The following is a 21,051-nucleotide window of genomic DNA, read 5'->3' as shown; positions in this document are numbered from 1 at the left end:
CCAGTGGAAGGAAGGAAAGACCTACAGCGCATTTCACGATCTCAGGACCTCTTAAAGCACCTTTCAGCATATGCAACACTTATTTTAAAGTGTAGTGACTTATAATTTTGGAAACATGGCAGCTAATTTATGCACAGCAGGGTCCCACAAACAGCTATGTGATAATGATAAGGTACTATGTTTCAGTGACATTGCATTTTTTTAAATTAATTTTTCTGAGTTACCAAGCCAGGGCTCAGAGTGTGGTCTGGGGCGAACCCCTAATCCAGCTCCTCGCCTGCTCCAAAAAACAATTCAAATTCAAATTGAATCCAATTCATGGTCCCCACAAGAGAGACATACCATATCTGAGCCAAAAGGCAGAGCAGATACTACACTTGATCTGAGCCAAGAGGCCGAGAAGCGATTCAGTGACATGGCTGAAGGATAAATATTTACCCGAACAGAGAACAACTCCTGTGCTTTCTGTGAAGCAGTGCCATGCGATCTTTTACATCACATCGTGAAGGCAGACATTGCCTCGCTTTAACCTCTGTTCTGAGAGACAGGACGGCGTTCCCTCAATATTCCATTGGAGGGCAAGTCTAGATTTTGTGCTCAAGAGCCTGGAGTGGAATATGAACACACAAGCTCCGACTCAGTGACAGGAGTGCTACCATGAAACAAGCTGACAGCTATACATGAGTTAGTGAGGGATGCATTGCAAACAGTTCAGTCTTGGCATTGTGAAGATGAAAAGTGGGGAGGGGGGGGGGTTTCCATCAAATCTGTGCCCCCGCCCAGCTCACTCTGCGGCCAGGGGTCAAGCTAATTCTGGCACCTGTAGTGGCTCCTGTCCCACTGATTATCCATTTCAAGTGAAGTGATGAGCAATCACAGCAGCAGTTAACACAGCACAGCATGAGGGAAATAATTCACTTGTTTTAAAGAACAAGTCTCCAAGTCCATGGTGCAATCAGCCGTTCTGCAATCGGTGCACTAGGCTGCGTTGAACATCACATTTTAACGCTACCTCGACTGCTTTAATGTTGGTGGATGGGAGGAACATAGTGGAATTCCTGACATTCAAAGTTGTTAAGATGTCTATGATATAGTCAGATTATAGTCAGAGTAATTGTCAGATGTTTCCATCCTTAACACTGAACTTGAATAAGACTTGAAGAATCACTGGGAACTAAATAGCTGACAAAACAAATCCCTCTCACATATTCTGTAACCATCTACCCAGCGACTGGTTCAAAATGGGTTCAGAAACTCAGATCCCATTTCGGTCTTTGTAAAGATCATTGCATGCTGCTTTCTAAAATGGTACAGACAGACATTTGGCTGCACTCTGTTGGCTAAAATCTGTCATATTTTTCTTGTCTAACCTTATCAGACTCTGTGGTACTGCTACTGTAAAGCTGAGCATGTTTGGCTTTTAAAAAAAATTACATCAGTTACCACCCTGTGTTTCAGAGACCGGCTTGTAGCACAGAGGTGTGCCTTGGTTTGCTTGCCAAATAGCCTTTGAGCTGCTGCATTGTCCATTATTTCATTCGGGGGCAATTTTTTCCGTCTTTGTGCTTCGCAAAATAAAATTATAATGATGTTCTTTTATGAGCAATTTTGTTACACATGGAAAATTTCTGGCTTTGATGTCTTGTGATGTTTGGTTATTGTGCAATTCAATAAACTGAAACTTCAGAATAAATTTATCTGCTGTTTACTGCTCAGCAATCTTGTTTCTACCACATTATTATCAAACAAAAAAAAATCAATGTGGAGGACGGAGGAATAGGGGACCTTTGTGGTAGGTGCCACAATTCATCACAAAAGCCTATTACGACAACCTCTGAAAAATGACTGCTGCCACCACTGAACTTATCCAATTTTTTATTATGAGAAGGACTCCCAGAAGTATGAATTTTTATTTGACCCAAGGAGGCATTCAACCCAACATGCCTGGGAATCCTAAAAGGGTGTCTCAGTTCTTTACAGTTTCCTTATACCCTTTTCAAATATTTATCATCTTTCCATTTAAAAAGTAAATGGTAAAAGGTTGACTAGCAGCCCAGATGAATAAAACAGGAAGTAAAAACATAAATGGTAAGCGACGCGCGGCAGGTTGTTACATGAAGATATGGGTTCAATGACAAGGAAAATTAGGAGAAACGTTAAGAGGAAAAATAACTTAGGAGACGTTACTGTTAAGATTCAAAACAGAGGTATAAAAGCCAACATAAATGTACTTTACCTGAATGCTCGTAGTATTCGGAATAAGGTAAATGAGTTGATGGCGCAAATCATCGTGAATGACTATGATTTAGTGGCCATTACTGAAACATGGTTAAAGGATGGTCACGATTTGGAGTTAAATATCCAAGGGTATCAAACTATTCGGAAGGACAGAGTGGATGGTAAAGGAGGTGGTGTAGCTCTGTTATTTAAGGATGACATCTGGGCAATAGTAAGGGATGACATCGGTGCAATGGAGAATAATGTTGAATCCATTTGGGTGGAAATCAGGAATAGTAAGGCAAAAAAGTCACTGATAGGAGTAGTCTATAGGCGACCAAATAGTAACATTATGGTGGGGCAGGCAATAAACAAAGAAATAACTGATGCATGTAGAAATGGTACAGCAGTTATCATGGGGGATTTTAATCTACAAGTCGATTGATTTAACCAGGTCAGTCAAGGCAGCCTTGAGGAGGAGTTTATAGAATGTATCCGCAATAGTTTCCTAGAACAGTATGTCATGGAACCTACGAGGGAACAAGCGGTCCTAGATCTGGTCCTGTGTAATGAGACATGATTGATTAATGATCTTATAGTTAGGGATCCTCTCGGAAGGAGGTATGGTGGAATTTAAAATACAGATGGAGGGTGAGAAGGTAAAATCAAACACCAGTGTTTTGTGCTTAAACAAAGGAGATTACAATGGGATGAGAGAAGAACTAGCTAAGGTAGACTGCGGGCAAAGACTTTATGGTGAAACAGTTGAGGAACAGTGGAGAATCTTCCAAGCGATTTTTCACAGTGCTCAGCAAAGGTTTATACCAACAAAAAGGAAGGACGAGGGAAAATCGACCGTGGATATCTAAGGAAATAAGGGAGAGTATCAAATTGGAGGAAAAAGCATACAAAGTGGTAAAGATTAGTGGGAGACTAGAGGACTGGGAAATCTTTAGGGGGCAACAGAAAGCTACTAAAAAAAGCTATAAAGAAGAGTAAGTTATATTATGAGAGTAAACTTGCTCAGAATATAAAAACAGACAGTAAAAGTTTCTACAAATATATAAAACAAAAAAGAGTGGCTACGGTAAATATTGGTCCTTTAGAGGATGAGAAGGGAGATTTAATAATGGGAGATGAGGAAATGGCTGAGGAACTGAACAGGTTTTTTTGGGTCGGTCTTCACAGTGGCAGACACAAACAACATGCCAGTGACTGATGGAAATGAGGCTATGACAGGTGAGGACCTTGAGATGATTGTTATCACTAAGGAAGTAGTGATGGGCAAGCTAATGGGGCTAAAGGTAGACAAGTTTCCTGGCCCTGATGGAATGCATCCCAGAGTGCTAAAAGAGATGGCTAGGGAAATTGCAAATACACTAGTGATAATTTACCAAAATTCACTAGACTCTGGGGTGGTCCCGGCGTATTGGAAATTAGCAAACATGACACCACTGTTTAAAAAAGGAGGTAGGCAGAAAACGGTGAATTATAGGCCTGTTAGCTTAACTTCGGTAGTAGGGAAGATGCTGGAATCTATCATCAAGGAAGAAATAGCGAGGCATCTGGATGGAAATTGTCCCATTGGGCAGACGCAGCATGGGTTCATAAAGGGCAGGTCGTGCTTAACTAATTTAGTGGGATTTTTTGAGGGCATTACAGTGCGGTAGATAACGGGGAGGCAATGGATGTGGTATATCTGGATTTCCAGAAAGCTTTTGACAAGGTGCCACACAAAAGATTGCTGCATAAGATAAAGATGCATGGCATTAAGGGTAAAGTAGTAGCATGGATAGAGGATTGGTTGATTAATAGAAAGCAAAGAGTGGGGATTAATGGGTGTTTCTCTGGTTGGCAATCAGTAGCTAGTGGTGTCCCTCAGGGTTCAGTGTTGGGCCCACAATTGTTCACAATTTACATAGATGATTTGGAGTTGGGGACCAAGTACAATGTGTCTAAGTTTGCAGATGGCACTAAGATGAGTCGTAAAGCAAAAAGTGCAGAGGATACTGGAAGTCTGCAGAGGGATTTGGATAAGTTAAGTGTATGGGCTAGGGTCTGGCAGATGGAATACAATGTTGACAAATTTGAGGTTATCCATTTTGGTAGGAATAATAGCAAAAGGGATTATTATTTAAATGCTAAAATATTAAACCATGCCGCTGTGCAGAGAGACCTGGGTGTGCTAGTGCATGAGTCGCAAAAAGTTGGTTTACAGGTGCAACAGGTGATTAAAAATCAAATGGAGCTTTGTCCTTCATTGCTAGAGTGATGGAGTTTAAGACGAAGGAGGTTATGCTGCAATTGTATAAGGTGTTAGTGAGGCCACACCTGGAGTATTGTGTTCAGTATTGGTCTCCTTACCTGAGAAAGGACTTACTGGCGCTGGAGGGTGTGCAGAGGAGATTCACTAGGTTAATCCCAGAGCTGAGGGGGTTGGATTATGAGGAGAGGTTGAGTAGACTGGGACTGTACTCGTTGGAATTTAGAAGAATGCGGGGGGGGATCTTATAGAAACGTATAAAATTATGAAGGGAATAGATAGGTTAGATGCGGGCAGGTTGTTTCCACTGGCGGGTGAAAGTTGAACTAGGGGGCATAGTCTCAAAATAAGGGGAAGTAGATTAAGGACTGAGCTTAGGAGGAACTTCTTCACCCAAAGGGTTGTGAATCTCTGGAATTCTTTGCCCAGTGAAGCACTTGAGGCTCCTTCATTCAATGTTTTTAAGATAAAGATAGATAGTTTTTTGAAGAATAAAGGGATTAAGGGTTATGGTGTTCGATCCGGAAAGTGGAGCTGAGTCCAAAAAAGATCAGCCATGATCTCATTGAATGGCGGAGCAGGCTCGAGGGGCCAGGTGGCCTACTCTTGCTCCTAGTTCTTATGTTCTTATGAGTGCTCACTCTTTTTTTCAAATTGGGGGGGGAATAAAAGTGTGTGACTGAGATCAATGATCGTTCTGGATTTTCTTTGCATCTACAGCCTAATTGTTTCAATGGACAGTGCCGTAACAGTTTGTTATGCAGCTGTGCACCTCTAAAGGAACAATGGAAAAAACTACTGAAGCTTCCTAAAGTGCCAAATAATAACCGAGTAAATTGTTCACAAATATTTAAATATTTGCTCATATATTATTCCAAGTTTGTATTTCCCTTAAGTGTCCAGATATAAATATTCCATGTTCTCTGTGTCTACAAACTAAATGTTGGGTTTGAATTGTAGCACAGTAGCATTGTGGATAGCACAATTGCTTCACAGCTCCAGGGTCCCAGGTTTGATTCCCGGCTTGGGTCACTGTCTGTGCGGAGTATGCACATCCTCCCCGTGTGTGCGTGGGTTTCCTCCGGGTGCTCCGGTTTCCTCCCACAGTCCAAAGATGTGTGGGTTAGGTGGATTGGCCATGCTAAATTGCCCTTAGTTTCCAAATTTCCCTTATGTTGGGTGGGGTTACTGGGTTATAGGGATAGGGTGGAGGTGTGGACCTTGGGTAGTGTGCTCTTCCCAAGAGCCGGTGCAGACTCGATGGGCCGAATGTCCTCCTTCTGCACTGCAAATTCTATGATATAACCGAAACATTTCTAAGTGTCATTTCAAGCATGTTTTGCAGTGTGTTTCCTGGCGGCTTTTTGTGTGAGATCACCCGCTACTCACCCACGCTTGGTCATTTTTTGGGGCCTTGGGGAGTTTCTCCCTGGTCTAGCCCACACATAGAGAGCACGATTTTCCAGCTTCGCTGCACTCTTGCTAGTGAAATGAGGCCAGTGAATAACGAGAGAGGCCGAAAAAGGGAACCGCGCCAGGCGCCAAACAGTTTGCGATGCAATCGGCCTGCTCCTGCAGGCAAAATCAGGATCTCACCGTAGCATGGCGAGAAACCAATTATCACCACTTAAGCCCTATTTCCATACAATTAATGGGAGCCACTCCACATCCATCGGCTTCCTGTGATTCATCAGCCTAAGAGTGATATTAGTGGAGCGCTGGAAATCTCGTGTCAACTTTTACTTCTTTCTGTCAAAGAACAGTGCTGGACAACAGAACAATGCTGTATAATGAGAACTATTTGCTTGAATATATATAAATTGTAATACAGTGGGATGAGGTTTGCTCTGAGCAACGATTGCAGCGGTTCAAGAAGGCAACTCACCACCACCTTCTGAAGGGCAGCGAGGGGTGGGTAATCAATGCTGGCCCACTTGGCCACAGACCTTATTATAGAATCGTCGAATCATAGAATTCCTACAGTTCAGAAGGGGGCCATCGAGTACTGGTGGGATTTTGCATTACAACAAGAAGTCAAATTATTGTGATGCTCTGTATGGCCCCACCTCCCTTCCCCAATCATAGGGACCTGGCTGCTAGACCACAGTCTTCCCCTAACTTATCTGAACTCGCTTTGAGGCGGCCTGGCCATTGAGGCAGATGCAGTCTCAGGAACAGCCACTGCTAGTTCTGGCACTGCTGAGCTGCTGGCTCATGGGGGTGTGCTATTATTCTTAATTGGATGACGGCCTAGCGGAAGCCCCCTAATTGACCACTGCTGGCAAAATGCCATGCCCCAGTCCTGCCACCTGCCAAACTTTGGTGTAGGGGTGGTGCTGGGTGACCTCATGATTATGGTCCTGGAAGTGGAACTTCTGCTCTCGTGACAAAATTCTGCTCTACATATCTCCTAAATCAGTTACATTGAAGATTCCTTAACGAGCAGAAGTGCCAGATAGAATATTGAATTCAATGTCAAGTCAGCTACAGAATGCAAAATACAAAATTGAAAAGAAAGATGGGGGCCGGGATTCTGCAATATGGCGGCTAAGTGTTTTTTAAAAAAATAATTTTTATTAAAGGTTTTCATAAAATATCAATAACAAAATGAGAAAGAAAAAAGAACCCAACAGGGTTAAGTACAAAACACAATCTAAAAAAGCAACCCCCCCAAACCCCTCCCCCTGTACATAAATAATAAATTAACATTAACACCCCGACTTAACACAACAGGTGTATACACCCCCTCAGACCCTCCAGTGTAAATAACATAAACAAAAATAAAGTAACCCCCCCCCCCCCCCCACCCCCCGAGCTGCTGCTGCCATTGACCAATGTCTATTGTTATGCCAGAAAGACGAAGAACGGTTGCCACCGCCTAAAGAACCCTTGTACTGACCGTCTCAGGGCGAATTTCACCCTCTCCAATTTAATGAACCCGGCCATATCGCTGATCCAGGATTCCACGCTTGGGGGCCTCGCATCTTTCCGCTGAAGGAGAATCCTTCGCCGGGCTACCAGGGACGCAAAGGCCAGAATTCCGGCCTCTTTCGCCTCCTGGACTCCCGGCTCCTCTGCCACCCCAAATATTGCGAGCCCCCAGCCCGATCTGACCCTGGATCCTACCACCCTCGAGCGCTGGGCATGCCCAGAACATATGGGTATAATTTGCTGGGCTCCCTGAGCACCTAACACACCTGTCCTCACCCCCAAAGAACCGGCTCATCCTTGTCCCGGTCATGTGAGCCCTGTACAGCACCTTAAACTGTATGAGGCTGAGCCTCGCGCATGAAGAGGAAGAATTCACCCTCCCTAGGGCATCTGCCCACGTCCCCTCTTCGATCTCCTTGCCCAACTCCTCCTCCCACTTATCTTTCAACTCCACCACCGAGGCCTCCTCCTCCTCCTGCATCATCTGGTAAGTTTCCGAGATCTTCCCCACTCCCACCCACCCCCCCGAGAGCACCCTGTCCTGTACTGTGTGTGGCAGTAGCCGTGGGAATTTCAACACCTGCCGTCTGGCAAACGCCCTTACGTGTACATCTCCTCCAGCTCACCCAAGCTTGCAAACTTCCCGTCCACAAAGAGGTCCCCCAACTTTCGTATCCCTGCCCTGTGCCACCCCGAAAACCCCCCACCTGTTCTTCCTGGGGCGAACCGGTGGTTCCCCCATAATGGGATCCACGCCGAGGCCCCAACTTCCCCCCTATGCCGCCTCCACTGCCCCCAAATTTTGAGGGCCGCCACCACCACTGGGCTCGTGGTGTACCTCCTTGGAGGGAGCGGAAGCGGCGCCGTTGCCAGCACCCCCAGATTCGTACCCACACAGGACGCCGTCTCCAGCTTCTTCCATGCAGCCCCCTCCCCCTCCATCACCCACTTGTGCACCATTGCCGCATTGGCGGCCCAGTAGTATCCACAGAGGTTGGGCAGCACCAGTCCCCCCCATCTCTACTCCGCTCCAGGAACACCCTTCTCACCCTGGGAGTCCCTCGCGCCCACACAAATCCCATTATACTCCTGTTAACCCGCCTGAAAAAAGCCTTCGGGATAAACACCGGGAGGCACTGGAACAGGAACAAAAACCTTGGGAGCACTGTCATTTTGATTGACTGCACCCTACCCGCCAAGGACAGCGGCAACGCGTCCCACCTCTTGAACTCCTCCTCCATTTGCTCCACCAGCCTTGTAAAGTTAAGCCTATGCAGGGCCCCCCAGCTCCTGGCCACCTGGACCCCCAAATATCTGAAGCTCCTCTCCGCCCTTTTTAGTGGGAGCTCACCAATCCCCCTCTCCTGGTCCCCTAGCTGAACTACGAACAGCTCGCTCTTCCCCATATTGAGCTTGTACCCCAAAAAGTCCCCGAATTCCCTAAGGATCCTCATTGCCTCTGGCATTCCTCCCACCGGGTCCGCCACATACAGCAGCAGGTCGTCCGCATAAAGCGACACCCTATGCTCCACCCCACCCCGCACCAACCCCCTCCAGTTCCTCGACTCTCTCAGTGCCATAGCCAGGGGTTCAATCGCCAGTGCGAAGAGCAGGGGGGACAGGGGACACCCCCGTCTCGTCCATCGGTGCAACCGAAAGTACTCGGACCTCCTCCTATTTGTGGCCACACTCGCCATCGGGACCTCATACAACAGCCTAACCCACCTGACAAACTCCTCCCCAAACCCGAACCTCTTCAGCACCTCCCACAGGTACCCCCACTCTACCCTATCGAAGGCTTTCTCAGCGCCCATCGCCACCACTATCTCCGCCTCCTTCGCCGGCATCATGATAACGTTCAAAAGCCTCCGCACATTCGCGTTCAACTGTCTCCCCTTCACAAACCCCGCCTGGTCTTAATGGATGATCTGCGGCACACAATCCTCAATCCTCGTGGCTAAGACCTTCGCCAGCACCTTAGCATCTACATTTATCAAGGAAATCGGTCTGTAAGACCCACATTTCAGGGGATCCTTGTCCCGCTTCAGGATCAAGGAGATCAGTGCCCGGGACATCGTCGGGGGTAAAGCCCCCCCCCTCTCCCCTGCCTCATGAAAATCGCTTATTGTCACAAGTAGGCTTCAAATGAAGTTACTGTGAAAAGCCCCTAGTCGCCACATTCCGGCGCCTGTTCGGGGAGGCTGGTACGGGCAGTTACCATTAAAGGTCCTAACTAACAGCGGGCCCAACAGGTCCATATATTTTTTATGGAACTCGACCGGGAAACCGTCCGGCCCCGGTGCCTTCCCCGCCTGCATGCTTCCTATCCCTTTGATCAGCTCCTCCAGCCCAATCGGGGCCCCCAGTCCTGCCACCAGTCCCTCTTCCACCTTTGGAAACCTCAATTGGTCCAGGAAACGGCCCATCCCTCCCTCCTCCCGTAGGGGCTTGGATCGCTACAATTCCTCGTAGAAGTCCCTGAAGACCCCATTGATGCCAACCCCACTCCGCACCACGCTCCCTCCCCTGTCCGATATTCAGGACGCGAAAGCGTGTAATGAGGCAGTGGGGAAGGGAACACTGACAAAGGAGAGTACTTGCAGGCACGGAGAGGGGTTGAAGTGTGTATACTTCAACGCAAGAAGCATCAGGAATAAGGTGGGTGAACTTAAGGCATGGATCGGTACTTGGGACTACGATGTGGTGGCCATCACGGAAACTTGGATAGAAGAGGGGCAGAAATGGTTGTTGGAGGTCCCTGGTTATAGATGTTTCAATAAGATTAGGGAGGGTGGTAAAAGAGGTGGGGGGGTGGCATTATTAATTAGAGATAGTATAACAGCTGCAGAAAGGCAGTTCGAGGAGTATCAGCCTACTGAGGTAGTATGGGTTGAAGTCAGAAATAGGAAAGGAGCAGTCACCTTGTTAGGAGTTTTCTATAGGCCCCCCAATAGTAGCAGAGATGTGGAGGAACAGATTGGGAAACAGATTTTGGAAAGGTGCAGAAGTCATAGGGTAGTAGTCATGGGCGACTTTAACTTCCCAAATATTGAGTGGAAACTCTTTAGATCAAATAGTTTGGATGGGGTGGTGTTTGTGCAGTGTGTCCAGGAAGCTTTTCTAACGCAGTATGTAGATTGTCCGACCAGAGGAGGGGCAATATTGGATTTAGTACTGGGTAATGAGCCAGGGCAAGTGATAGATTTGTTAGTGGGGGAGCATTTTGGAGATAGTGACCACAATTCTGTGACTTTCACTTTAGTAATGGAGAGGGATAGGTACGTGCAACAGGGCAAGGTTTACAATTGGGGGAAGGGTAAATACGATGTTGTCAGACAAGAATTGAAGTGCATAAGTTGGGAACATAGGCTGGCAGGGAAGGACACAAGTGAAATGTGGAACTTGTTCAAGGAACAGGTGCTACGTGTCCTTGATATGTATGTCCCTGTCAGGCAGGGAAGAGATGGTCGAGTGAGGGAACCATGGTTGACAAGAGAGGTTGAATGTCTTGTTAAGAGGAAAAAGGTGACTTATGTAAGGCTGAGGAAACAAGGTTCAGACAGGGCATTGGAGGGATACAAGATAGCCAGGAGGGAACTGAAGAAAGGGATTAGGAGAGCTAAGAGAGGGCATGAACAATCTTTGGCGGGTAGGATCAAGGAAAACCCCAAGGCCTTTTACACATATGTGAGAAATATGAGAATGACTAGAGCGAGGGTAGGTCCGATCAAGGACAGTAGCGGGAGATTGTGTATTGAGTCTGAAGAGATAGGAGAGGTCTTGAACGAGTACTTTTCTTCTGTATTTACAAATGAGAGGGGCGATATTGTTGGAGAGGACAGTGTGAAACAGATTGGTAAGCTCGAGGAAATACTTGTTTGGAAGGAAGATGTGTTGGGCATTTTGAAAAACTTGAGGATAGACAAGTCCCCCGGGCCTGACGGGATATATCCAAGGATTCTATGGGAAGCAAGAGATGAAATTGCAGAGCCATTGGCAATGATCTTTTCATCCTCACTGTCAACAGGGGTGGTACCAGGGGATTGGAGAGTGGCGAATGTCGTGCCCCTGTTCAAAAAAGGGACTAGGGATAACCCTGGGAATTACAGGCCAGTTTGTCTTACTTCGGTGGTAGGCAAAGTAATGGAAAGGGTACTGAAGGATAGGATTTCTGAGCATCTGGAAAGACACTGCTTGATTAGGGATAGTCAGCACGGATTTGTGAGGGGTAGGTCTTGCCTTACAAATCTTATTGAATTCTTTGAGGAGGTGACCAAGCATGTGGATGAAGGTAAAGCAGTGGATGTAGTGTACATGGATTTTAGTAAGGCATTTGATAAAGTTCCCCATGGTAGGCTTATGCAGAAAGTAAGGAGGCATGGGATAGTGGGAAATTTGGCCAGTTGGATAACGAACTGGCTAACCGATAGAAGTCAGAGAGTGGTGGTGGATGGCAAATATTCAGCCTGGATCCCAGTTACCAGTGGCGTACCGCAGGGATCAGTTCTGGGTCCTCTGCTGTTTGTGATTTTCATTAATGACTTGGATGAGGGAGTTGAAGGGTGGGTCAGTAAATTTGCAGACGATACGAAGATTGGTGGAGTTGTGGATAGTAAGGAGGGCTGTTGTCGGCTGCAAAGAGACATAGATAGGATGCAGAGCTGGGCTGAGAAGTGGCAGATGGAGTTTAACCCTGAAAAGTGTGAGGTTGTCCATTTTGGAAGGACAAATATGAATGCGGAATACAGGGTTAACGGTAGAGTTCTTGGCAATGTGGAGGAGCAGAGAGATCTTGGGGTCTATGTTCATACATCTTTGAAAGTTGCCACTCAAGTGGATAGAGCTGTGAAGAAGGCCTATGGTGTGCTCGCGTTCATTAACAGAGGGATTGAATTTAAGAGCCGTGAGGTGATGATGCAGCTGTACAAAACTTTGGTAAGGCCACATTTGGAGTACTGTGTACAGTTCTGGTCGCCTCATTTTAGGAAGGATGTGGAAGCTTTGGAAAAGGTGCAAAGAAGATTTACCAGGATGTTGCCTGGAATGGAGAGTAGGTCTTACGAGGAAAGGTTGAGGGTGCTAGGCCTTTTCTCATTAGAACGGAGAAGGATGAGGGGCGACTTGATAGAGGTTTATAAGATGATCAGGGGAATAGATAGAGTAAACAGTCAGAGACTTTTTCCCCGGGTGGAACAAACCATTACAAGGGGACATAAATTTAAGGTGAAAGGTGGAAGATATAGGAGGGATATCAGAGGTAGGTTCTTTACCCAGAGAGTAGTGGGGGCATGGAATGCACTGCCTGTGGAAGTAGTTGAGTCGGAAACATTAGGGACCTTCAAGCAGCTATTGGATAGATACATGGATTACGGTTAAATGATATAGTGTAGATTTATTTGTTCTCAAGGGCAGCACGGTAGCATTGTGGATAGCACAATTGCTTCACAGCTCCAGGGTCCCAGGTTCGATTCCGGCTTGGGTCACTGACTGTGCGGAGTCTGCACGTCCTCCCCGTGTCTGCGTGGGTTTCCTCCGGGTGCTCCGGTTTCCTCCCACAATCCAAAGATGTGCAGGTTAGGTGAATTGGCCAATGATAAATTGCCCTTAATGTCCAAATTGCCCTTGGTGTTGGGTGAGGGTGTTGGGTTTGGGTGGGGTGCTCTTTCCGGGAGCCGGTGCAGATTCGAGGGGCCGAATGGCCTCCTTCTGCACTGTAAATTCAATGATAATCTATGATTAATCTAGGACAAAGGTTCGGCACAACATCGTGGGCCGAAGGGCCTGTTCTGTGCTGTATTTTCTATGTTCTATGTTCTATGTTCTGTCCTTAACTCCCCCGATCTCCCTAGCTGCATCCCGCTTCCGAAGCTGATGCGCCAGCATCCGGCTTGCCTTTTCCCCATACTCGTAGACCGCCCCCTGGGCCTTCCTCCACTGCACCTCCACCTTCCTGGTGGTCACCAGGTCGAATTCGGCCTGGAGGCTGCGCCTCTTCCTCAACAATCCTTCCTCAGGCTCTTCCGCATACCTCCTGTCTACCCTCACCATCTCCCCCACCAGCCTCTCCCTCTCCCCCCGCTCCCTCCGCTCCTTGTGGGCCCTAATGGAGATCAGCTCTCCCCTCACCACCGCCTTCAATGCCTCCCATACCATCCCCACTCGGACCTCCCCGTTGTCGTTGGTCTCCAAGTGCCTCTCTATACTTCCTCGGACCCGCTCGCTCACCTCCTCGTCCGCCAACAGCCCCACCTCCAAGCGCCACAGCGGGCGCTGGTCCCTCTCCTCCCCCATCTCCAAGTCCACCCAATGCGGGGCGTGGTCCGAAATTGCTATTGCCGAATACTCGGTATCCTCTACTCTCGCTATCAGCGCCCTACTCAAAATGAAAAAGTCGATTCGAGAATAAGCCTTATGGACATGTGAGAAGAATGAAAATTCCCCAGCCCCCGGCCTTGCAAATCTCCAAGGGTCCACCCCTCCCATTTGGTCCATAAATCCCCTCAACCCTCTAGTCGCCGCCGGCTTGCTACCCGTCCTAGACCTGGAGCGATCCAGTGCCGGATCCAACACCGTGTTAAAGTTTCCCCCCATTATCAGGCCCCCCACTTCCAAGTCTGGGATCCGACCCAACATACGCCGCATAAAACCCGCATCGTCCCAGTTCGGAGCATACACATTGACCAGTACCACCCTCTCTCCCTGCAACTTACCACTTACCATTATGTACCTACCGCCATTATCTGCCACAATGCTCTACGCCTCGAATGACACCTTCTTTCCCACCAAGATCGCCACCCCTCGATTTTTGGCATCTAGCCCCGAATGAAACACCTGACCTACCCACCCTTTCCTCAGTCTTACCTGGTTTGCCACCTTCAGGTGTGTCTCCTGGAGCATAACCACATCCGCCTTGAGCCCCTTCAGGTGCGCGAACACGCGGGCCCGCTTAACCGGCCCATTCAGTTCCCTTACATTCCAGGTTATCAGCCGGATCAGGGGGCTACCCACCCCCCTCCCCTGCCGACTAGCCATGACCCCTCCACGGCCAGCCACCAGCCCACACCCCACACCCAGCCCGTCCCCCACAGCAGCATTCCCCCCGTCCCGACCCCCCCACTCGCTCCAGCTCCTCCTTGACCTTAGCAGCAGCAACTCGATTCCCCCCCCCCCCCACCCCAACACTCCCCCTCCCTCCCCCCCCCTCCCCGGGCTAGGACCCATCCTAGCTGGTTTACTCCCCCCATTGCACTTCCGCAAGTCAGCTGACTCCTGCTGACCCCGTCCACTCCCACCTCCCCTTCGACTCCTCCCATTGTGTGGCACACCCTCCTCTCCCGCTCCCCATCCACAGGCTCACCCCCTCCCCCCTCCGTTCTAAACGCGGGAAACAATCCTCGCTTCCCCGCCCTGCCCCGCCCCCCCCCCAGTTTTCGGCGCGGGAAAAAAGCCCGCGCTCTCCACCTCCCAGGCCCCGCCACCAACCAAAACAGTGCCCAACCCGCCCCATCCACCCTCCCAACCCGAAAGAGAAAAACACAGAGAAAAAGAAACCCAAAACAATGCAAAGGCCTCCCCCCCACCCAAACCAAAAATAGGCATAACATATCCACCGCAGTCCCCAATCGCCCATCCCGACCCTCAGTCTGTGTCCAGCTTCTCGGCCTGAACAAAGGCCCACACCTCCTCCGGAGACTCAAAATAATGGTGCCGGTCCTTGTAGGTAACCCACAGACGCGCCGGCTGCAACATGCCAAACTTCACCCCCTTCCTGTGCAGCACCGCCTTCGCTCGATTGTACCCGGCCCTCCTCTTCGCCACCTCCGCACTCCAGTCCTGATATATCCGAACCTCCGCGTTCTCCCACCTGCTGCTCCTCTCCTTCTTGGCCCACCTGAGCACACACTCCCGATCGACGAACCGATGGAATTGCACCAGCACCGCCCGCGGAGGCTCGTTAGCCTTGGGCCTCCTCACCAACACTCTATGGGCCCCTTCCAGCTCCAGGGGCCCCTGGAAGGACCCCGCTCCCATCAGCGAGTTCAACATGGTGACCACATAGGCCCCCACATCCGGCCCCTCCAACCCCTCCGGGAGGCCCAGAATCCGCAGATTCTTCCGCCTCAACCGATTCTCCATCTCCTCGAACCGCTCCTGCTATTTCTTGTGGAGCGCCTTGTGCGCCTCCACCTTTACCGCAAGGCCTAAGATCGCGTCCTCATTGTCAGAGATCTTTTGTCGGACCTCGCAGATCGCCACCCCCTGGGCCATCTGTATCTCCAGCAGCTTATCAATAGAAGCCTTCATCGGCTCTAGCAGGTCCGTTTTAATCTATCTGAGGCAGTGCTGGATACCCTCCTGTTGCTCCTCTGCCCACTGCCTCCACGCTGCCAGGTCTCCGCCCGCCGCCATTTTGTCCTTCTTCCCTCCCTTCTTCTGGTCCACCACCACCTTTTTTGTCGCCCTGCTCCTAGTTAAAGCCATATACTGACGGGGAGCTTTTATTAACTCCTTCCCACACCGGGAAACATCGAAAAAGTGCCCTTGGGGGCCCTGAAAAGAGCCTAAAAGTCCGTTTTTGCGGGAGCCGTCGAATGTGCGACTTAGCTCCGCATAGCCGCAACCGGAAGTCTCGAGAGGGAATCCTTTTGGCAGTGTTTGCTTCAGCAATCTGCCCCAAAATGTCTGGAAACTCCTGAAAAAGGTCTGAGAGTCTGTTCCAGACGGGAGCTGCCGAATGCGCGACCTACTCCTCCATGGCCTCCACCGAAAGCCTCGTCCCCGCTTCTTCAATGGCCTTGGTAGATCTTTTCACAGTTATTCCCTCTGCTGCTAGAATTACCTTTAATAAAGGCCCTCAAGTCAGCTTGCAGCTTTAAGCTTGCCCTTCCCCCACCTGCATGCTGGAAGAGGCCCCTCTCTCCCCTGCAGTTACAGCCAAATCTTTTACTGTTTCTGCTGGGTCTGGTAACCAAGAGACATACCATTCCTGGGGGACACTGTCAGATGAATGCTGCAGTCTTCTTCCCACACCGGGAAATGTCAAACAAATGCCGTGGGGGCCCTGTAAATAGCCCAAAATTCCATTCAAAGTGGGAGCTACCGTATATGCGACCTAGCTCTGCATAGCCGCACCCGGAACGGCGGCTAAGTGTCGATGCTGCGTAAACACCGGAGTGTTTCACGTCGGCATCAATGGGCCTCCTGGCGCAGCGATTCCACGGCCCACAGGGGGCCAACACGGCGCTGGAGTGCTGCACGCAGCGCCGGCGTGGAAGCGCATTCACGTGATGGCGCATCCATGCCAGGCCTGCGCAACATGGCGGAGCCACACAGCAGGCTGGCACGGAAGAAAGTCGGCCCCCCCCGGACCGCACGCACCTGCCGATCTGTGGCCTCTGATAGTGGGCCTGGCCGTTGTGGAGGCTCCCCCGGACTCTGATCCGCCTGCCCCCCCCCACCAGGATGACCACCGCGGCCGCGGGTCCGAGCTTCTGCCGGGTGGAGCCATGTTAGAACCACATCAGCGGGAACTCGGCCGGTCGACTGCGGAGAATCGCTGCGGGGTCCTCTTTCAACGGCTCCCAACTGGCGCCGCATCGATCGCGTGTACGTGGCTGGCAGCGATTCTCCGGTCGCCGGAGAATCCCTTCCCGGCATAGGACTGGCGTCGCGGGCCGTCTCACCGTCAACTCCGATTCTCCGAGCCACCGCGGGCTCGGAGAATCCCGGCCGGGGCTATGAAAGAGAGATTAAAAGAGAAAGAAATAGTAAAATGAACGGTTTATGAATGTTTTGATATTTTTAACAATAATTAAAACCTGAAGCAACAAGATTTCACACTTTAGAAGCTAATTTTCAATGCCCGAGTGGTCGCTGGCAGTAATTAAGATTTATATAAAACTTAATTTGCTTACACTTGAATGGACATGCTACAGTGAAAGTGTGGTTTCTGGAGGGGAAGGGCAATGCAGACAGCAATTGCTTTTGACTGCGCATGTATAGTAATGTTAGTAACTGTCCAATTTTTAATGACGAGCAGTGATAGATACACCATGATTTTTACCACAAAATCTATTTTTTCATGGTGCGAAACTAATAATAGCGTTGACAGAGGAACTCTTTATAAGAGGCCAAAATTTTGAGTTATAAGAACAGTAACATTTTCTATCCATTATCTCATCAACTCTTACTGCCATTAAAAATAAATACACACTATTAAGATTGAAGAGCCTGCAAATGAAAAAGCGATGGAGTGTCGACTTAATAATTTCTCTGTGCAACAGTAAGCCTAAATTAATTAATGTGTGTTAGGGAGCACGGTAAAGGTAATCGGAGTCGATCTGCAGTCTTAAAAATAACATTTATAATGGAGTGCCATGCTTAATACAAATGGCCTTGTACATAACCTGGAAAACTAATTTACTAAATAATCTGGAGAAATGTCAGTTCAGCAGCTCTTAATTTAATTTGCGATGAGAGGTTAGGACATGTAAATACAAATAAAACTCTTATTATTTACCATACACTAAATATAGTAAACCCAAGAAGAAAATTAAATTAATGAAATCGATTCTGCAGTTCAGATTTATCCATAGACGAATGACAAATTATTTTTGTCGTGATCTGCGATCCAAATTCCAGGATATTAAAAGGAGACGAAATTCAGACGATATTAATCCCAGATGCCCTGTAAAGCGTTATCAATTCACAAGTATTGAATGCGAGAATATTTGTTAATATTTCAATGCAGGACAAATGGAACGCCTTTAAAGAAACAATGCTGGACTTACAATCAAGTGCGTAAAAAAAAATTATCATCCATGATTCAACTCTAATTGGATTAATAAACAATTTAAAATGAAATATAGAGCAAATATGATATCCGAAATCATACAGGGCAAAGCAGAGGAGCTCAGTGGGATGAAACTGGGATTGTGCCAAAACTCATTAGGATTCTTTGGGAAGAGGACTTACGTTTTCTTTAAGCATAAATGAGGAAGGTAATGGGAAACCATCTCATATACTCTTTTCGCCAGTCATATTACTCAATGAAATTTAAAGTGGGAGGTTCCTTTGAACAGCTGAAGAGGAAAGTACAAGTCCATGAGGCGTAGTGAAATGAGCAGAGTAGCTGGCCTTAGGCAGATCACTATGACATTTTACATGATTACCTTTGTAAGTTTAAAGGGTGCACAGAAAGGGTAAACAGAAACACAGGAAAAAGCATAGCTGTTTAGACAAAGTATAACAAACAAAAACTGTACTTCAATAATAATGAGAATGTTAGAGAAGAGTTAAGAATATTTTTTAAATATAAATTTAGAGGACCCAATTTATTTTTCCCAATTAAGGGGCAATTTAGCGTGGCCAATCCACCTACTCTGCACATCTTTGAGCTGTGTGGGCGAATCCAACGCAGGCACGGGGAGAATCTGCAATCTCCATATGGACAGTGACCCAGGGCCAGGATTGAACCTGGGCGCCATGAGGCAGCAGTGCTAACCACAGCGCCACCGTGCCGCCCTGAGTTAAGAATATTGAAAGATGGGGAGGAATGTTAACCATAAATGTTCTGCATTAGGATTCTTTGGGAAGAGGACTTACGTTTTCTTTAAGCATAAATGAGGAAGGTAATGGGAAACCATCTCATATACTCTTTTCGCCAGTCATATTACTCAATGAAATTTAAAGTGGGAGGTTCCTTTGAACAGCTGAAGAGGAAAGTACAAGTCCATGAGGCGTAGTGAAATGAGCAGAGTAGCTGGCCTTAGGCAGATCACTATGACATTTTACATGATTACCTTTGTAAAATAGTCATGAGTTAAGGCATGGATAACATACCCTCTCCCACTCCCTAACCCCCCAAAACAAGTATCAAAATATAATTATTAAAATATAATTCAAGACTTCAATAGACTGAGACTGAAATCCAAGGCAGGTTGGAAATAACTTTAAACCATTTAATTGTTAGATGGTATTTTTCTCAGAGTCGTAGACAGACTGGCAAAGAGATTTGAGGGGCATAAACATCACTACGAAGAAGTCATTAAACACTGGGAAGGCATCGATACACTGGAAGCAGACTAATATGATGCCCATATTCAAAAAAGATGATGAAACAGGCATCAGAAATTACAATCCCATTAGTCTTGCTTCAACAACATGCAAAATAATAAAATCAATTATCTGGTGTAAATTTGAGGATTATCTGAACAATGATCTCAGAAACAACTGTCTTTAGATGGGAAATACTAACTTCCTTGTTTCCGAAAAAGCGATAAGTCAACTGTGGTGTTGTGCACTTAACCTTTCAGAAAGCATTTGAACAAGTTCCACATGAAAAATCACTAATTAATCTCAAAGCTGTAGGGATTCAGTGCAAAACTTGTGTAGGGATAAGAAATTGGTTAAAGGATAAAAAAAAAGCAAAGTGCTGGTTTGAAGGATAATGTCAGAGTGTGACAGCAGGAGGAGTATTAATTGGTGTCCTGGGGCTTAGTGTTGGGACCAGTACTGTTTTCAATCCAGATGAATGACTTTGGTGGTTCGGGGTTGCCGGCGGTGGGTGAAATGTTACCAGGCCCTTGAAGGGGATTTTGGGTGCTTGTGGGCATGAGGATGGGAAAATTAGTAAAATTATCAGACAGGAATGCCAGTGCCTCCTCCTGCTTTTCCTGTAAAACGCTTGTATGCATTGCAGCCTGCCCAGCAGTGTCAGGAAGCCAACTGAGCTTGTTATTGAATCAACTATCAACCATTTGTGCAGGGCAATGACGAGAACCACACAGAGCCCCACAGTGTCTGCAGCTTGTCAACTCACAGGAGAGGAGCATCCAGCGGGAAGTCTCAATGCAGCCACAGTTGCCGCTTTTTAAATTGACGCATTGGTTCACCTTCCCACCTCTTCAAACCACCTGTTGTTCCAACTGGATAGTGACTCTGAAGGCACGTTCTTAATTGGAATCTTCTTGGAAGATTGGGTTGCCAGGAGACATATTGGAGTAGTGGCAATATCACTGGATTAGTAATCTGGGGGTGCGACTGTTGCTTTGGGTTCAAATCCTACCATGGAAGCTGAAATAAATGGAAAATTGAAAGCTAGACTCAGTAATGGTGCCCATTAAACTATTGTTGCAAAAACCCATCTGGTTCACTATTGTCCCTTAGGGAAGTAAATCTGTCGTCCTTAGTTGGTACGACCTGGACGTGACTCCAGATCCATTCTTAACTGCCCTCTGAAGGGCACTCACAAACCACTCAGTTTAAAGGAAATTAGGGATGGGCAACAAATCGCCCCATCCTGTGAAAGAATTTTTAAAAACTTAACTACGAAGATTGGATTGACAGTCCTGTTACTGTGGCGATCAGGTTCGTGACACAAAAACGATCCCAATATTTGGGGTGGGGGGGGGGGTGGGGGGGGGTGGGGGGGGTAGGCTACATGATGGGGCAGAACAGTCCTCGGGATTCAGTGGCGTAAAGTGGAGGGAATCGCAGACCTCAGGGTAAGAGTGGAAGCTTGGGTGGTGGGGAGTTGCATGAGGCCTGGGAAAAAAAGGCCTGGCAGATATTGGAAGGGTAAGAGAGTGGGTGTCCAATCGTAGTGTTTAGTCAGGCAAACAGATACGTGAAAAGGCATG

General features: G+C 47.8%; 1 protein-coding gene and 1 non-coding gene across 2 annotated transcripts in view; one reads left to right on the top strand and one right to left on the bottom strand.

Annotated features, from left to right (window-relative positions):
• gpr39 (G protein-coupled receptor 39) overlaps positions 1-21,051 on the top strand; it is a 181,819-nt gene that overhangs the window by 97,796 nt on the left and 62,972 nt on the right. The window lies entirely within an intron of this gene.
• Positions 208-407, bottom strand: LOC140408064 (U2 spliceosomal RNA). The gene has a single exon (XR_011940002.1). It is a non-coding gene; the product is annotated as a U2 spliceosomal RNA (small nuclear RNA).

The sequence above is a fragment of the Scyliorhinus torazame genome, chromosome 2 (assembly GCF_047496885.1).
Source record: "Scyliorhinus torazame isolate Kashiwa2021f chromosome 2, sScyTor2.1, whole genome shotgun sequence".
In the NCBI taxonomy this organism is placed as follows: domain Eukaryota; kingdom Metazoa; phylum Chordata; class Chondrichthyes; order Carcharhiniformes; family Scyliorhinidae; genus Scyliorhinus; species Scyliorhinus torazame.
Note: the sequence above shows the minus strand (reverse complement) of the source record. Positions and strands in the feature narration are given on the sequence as shown.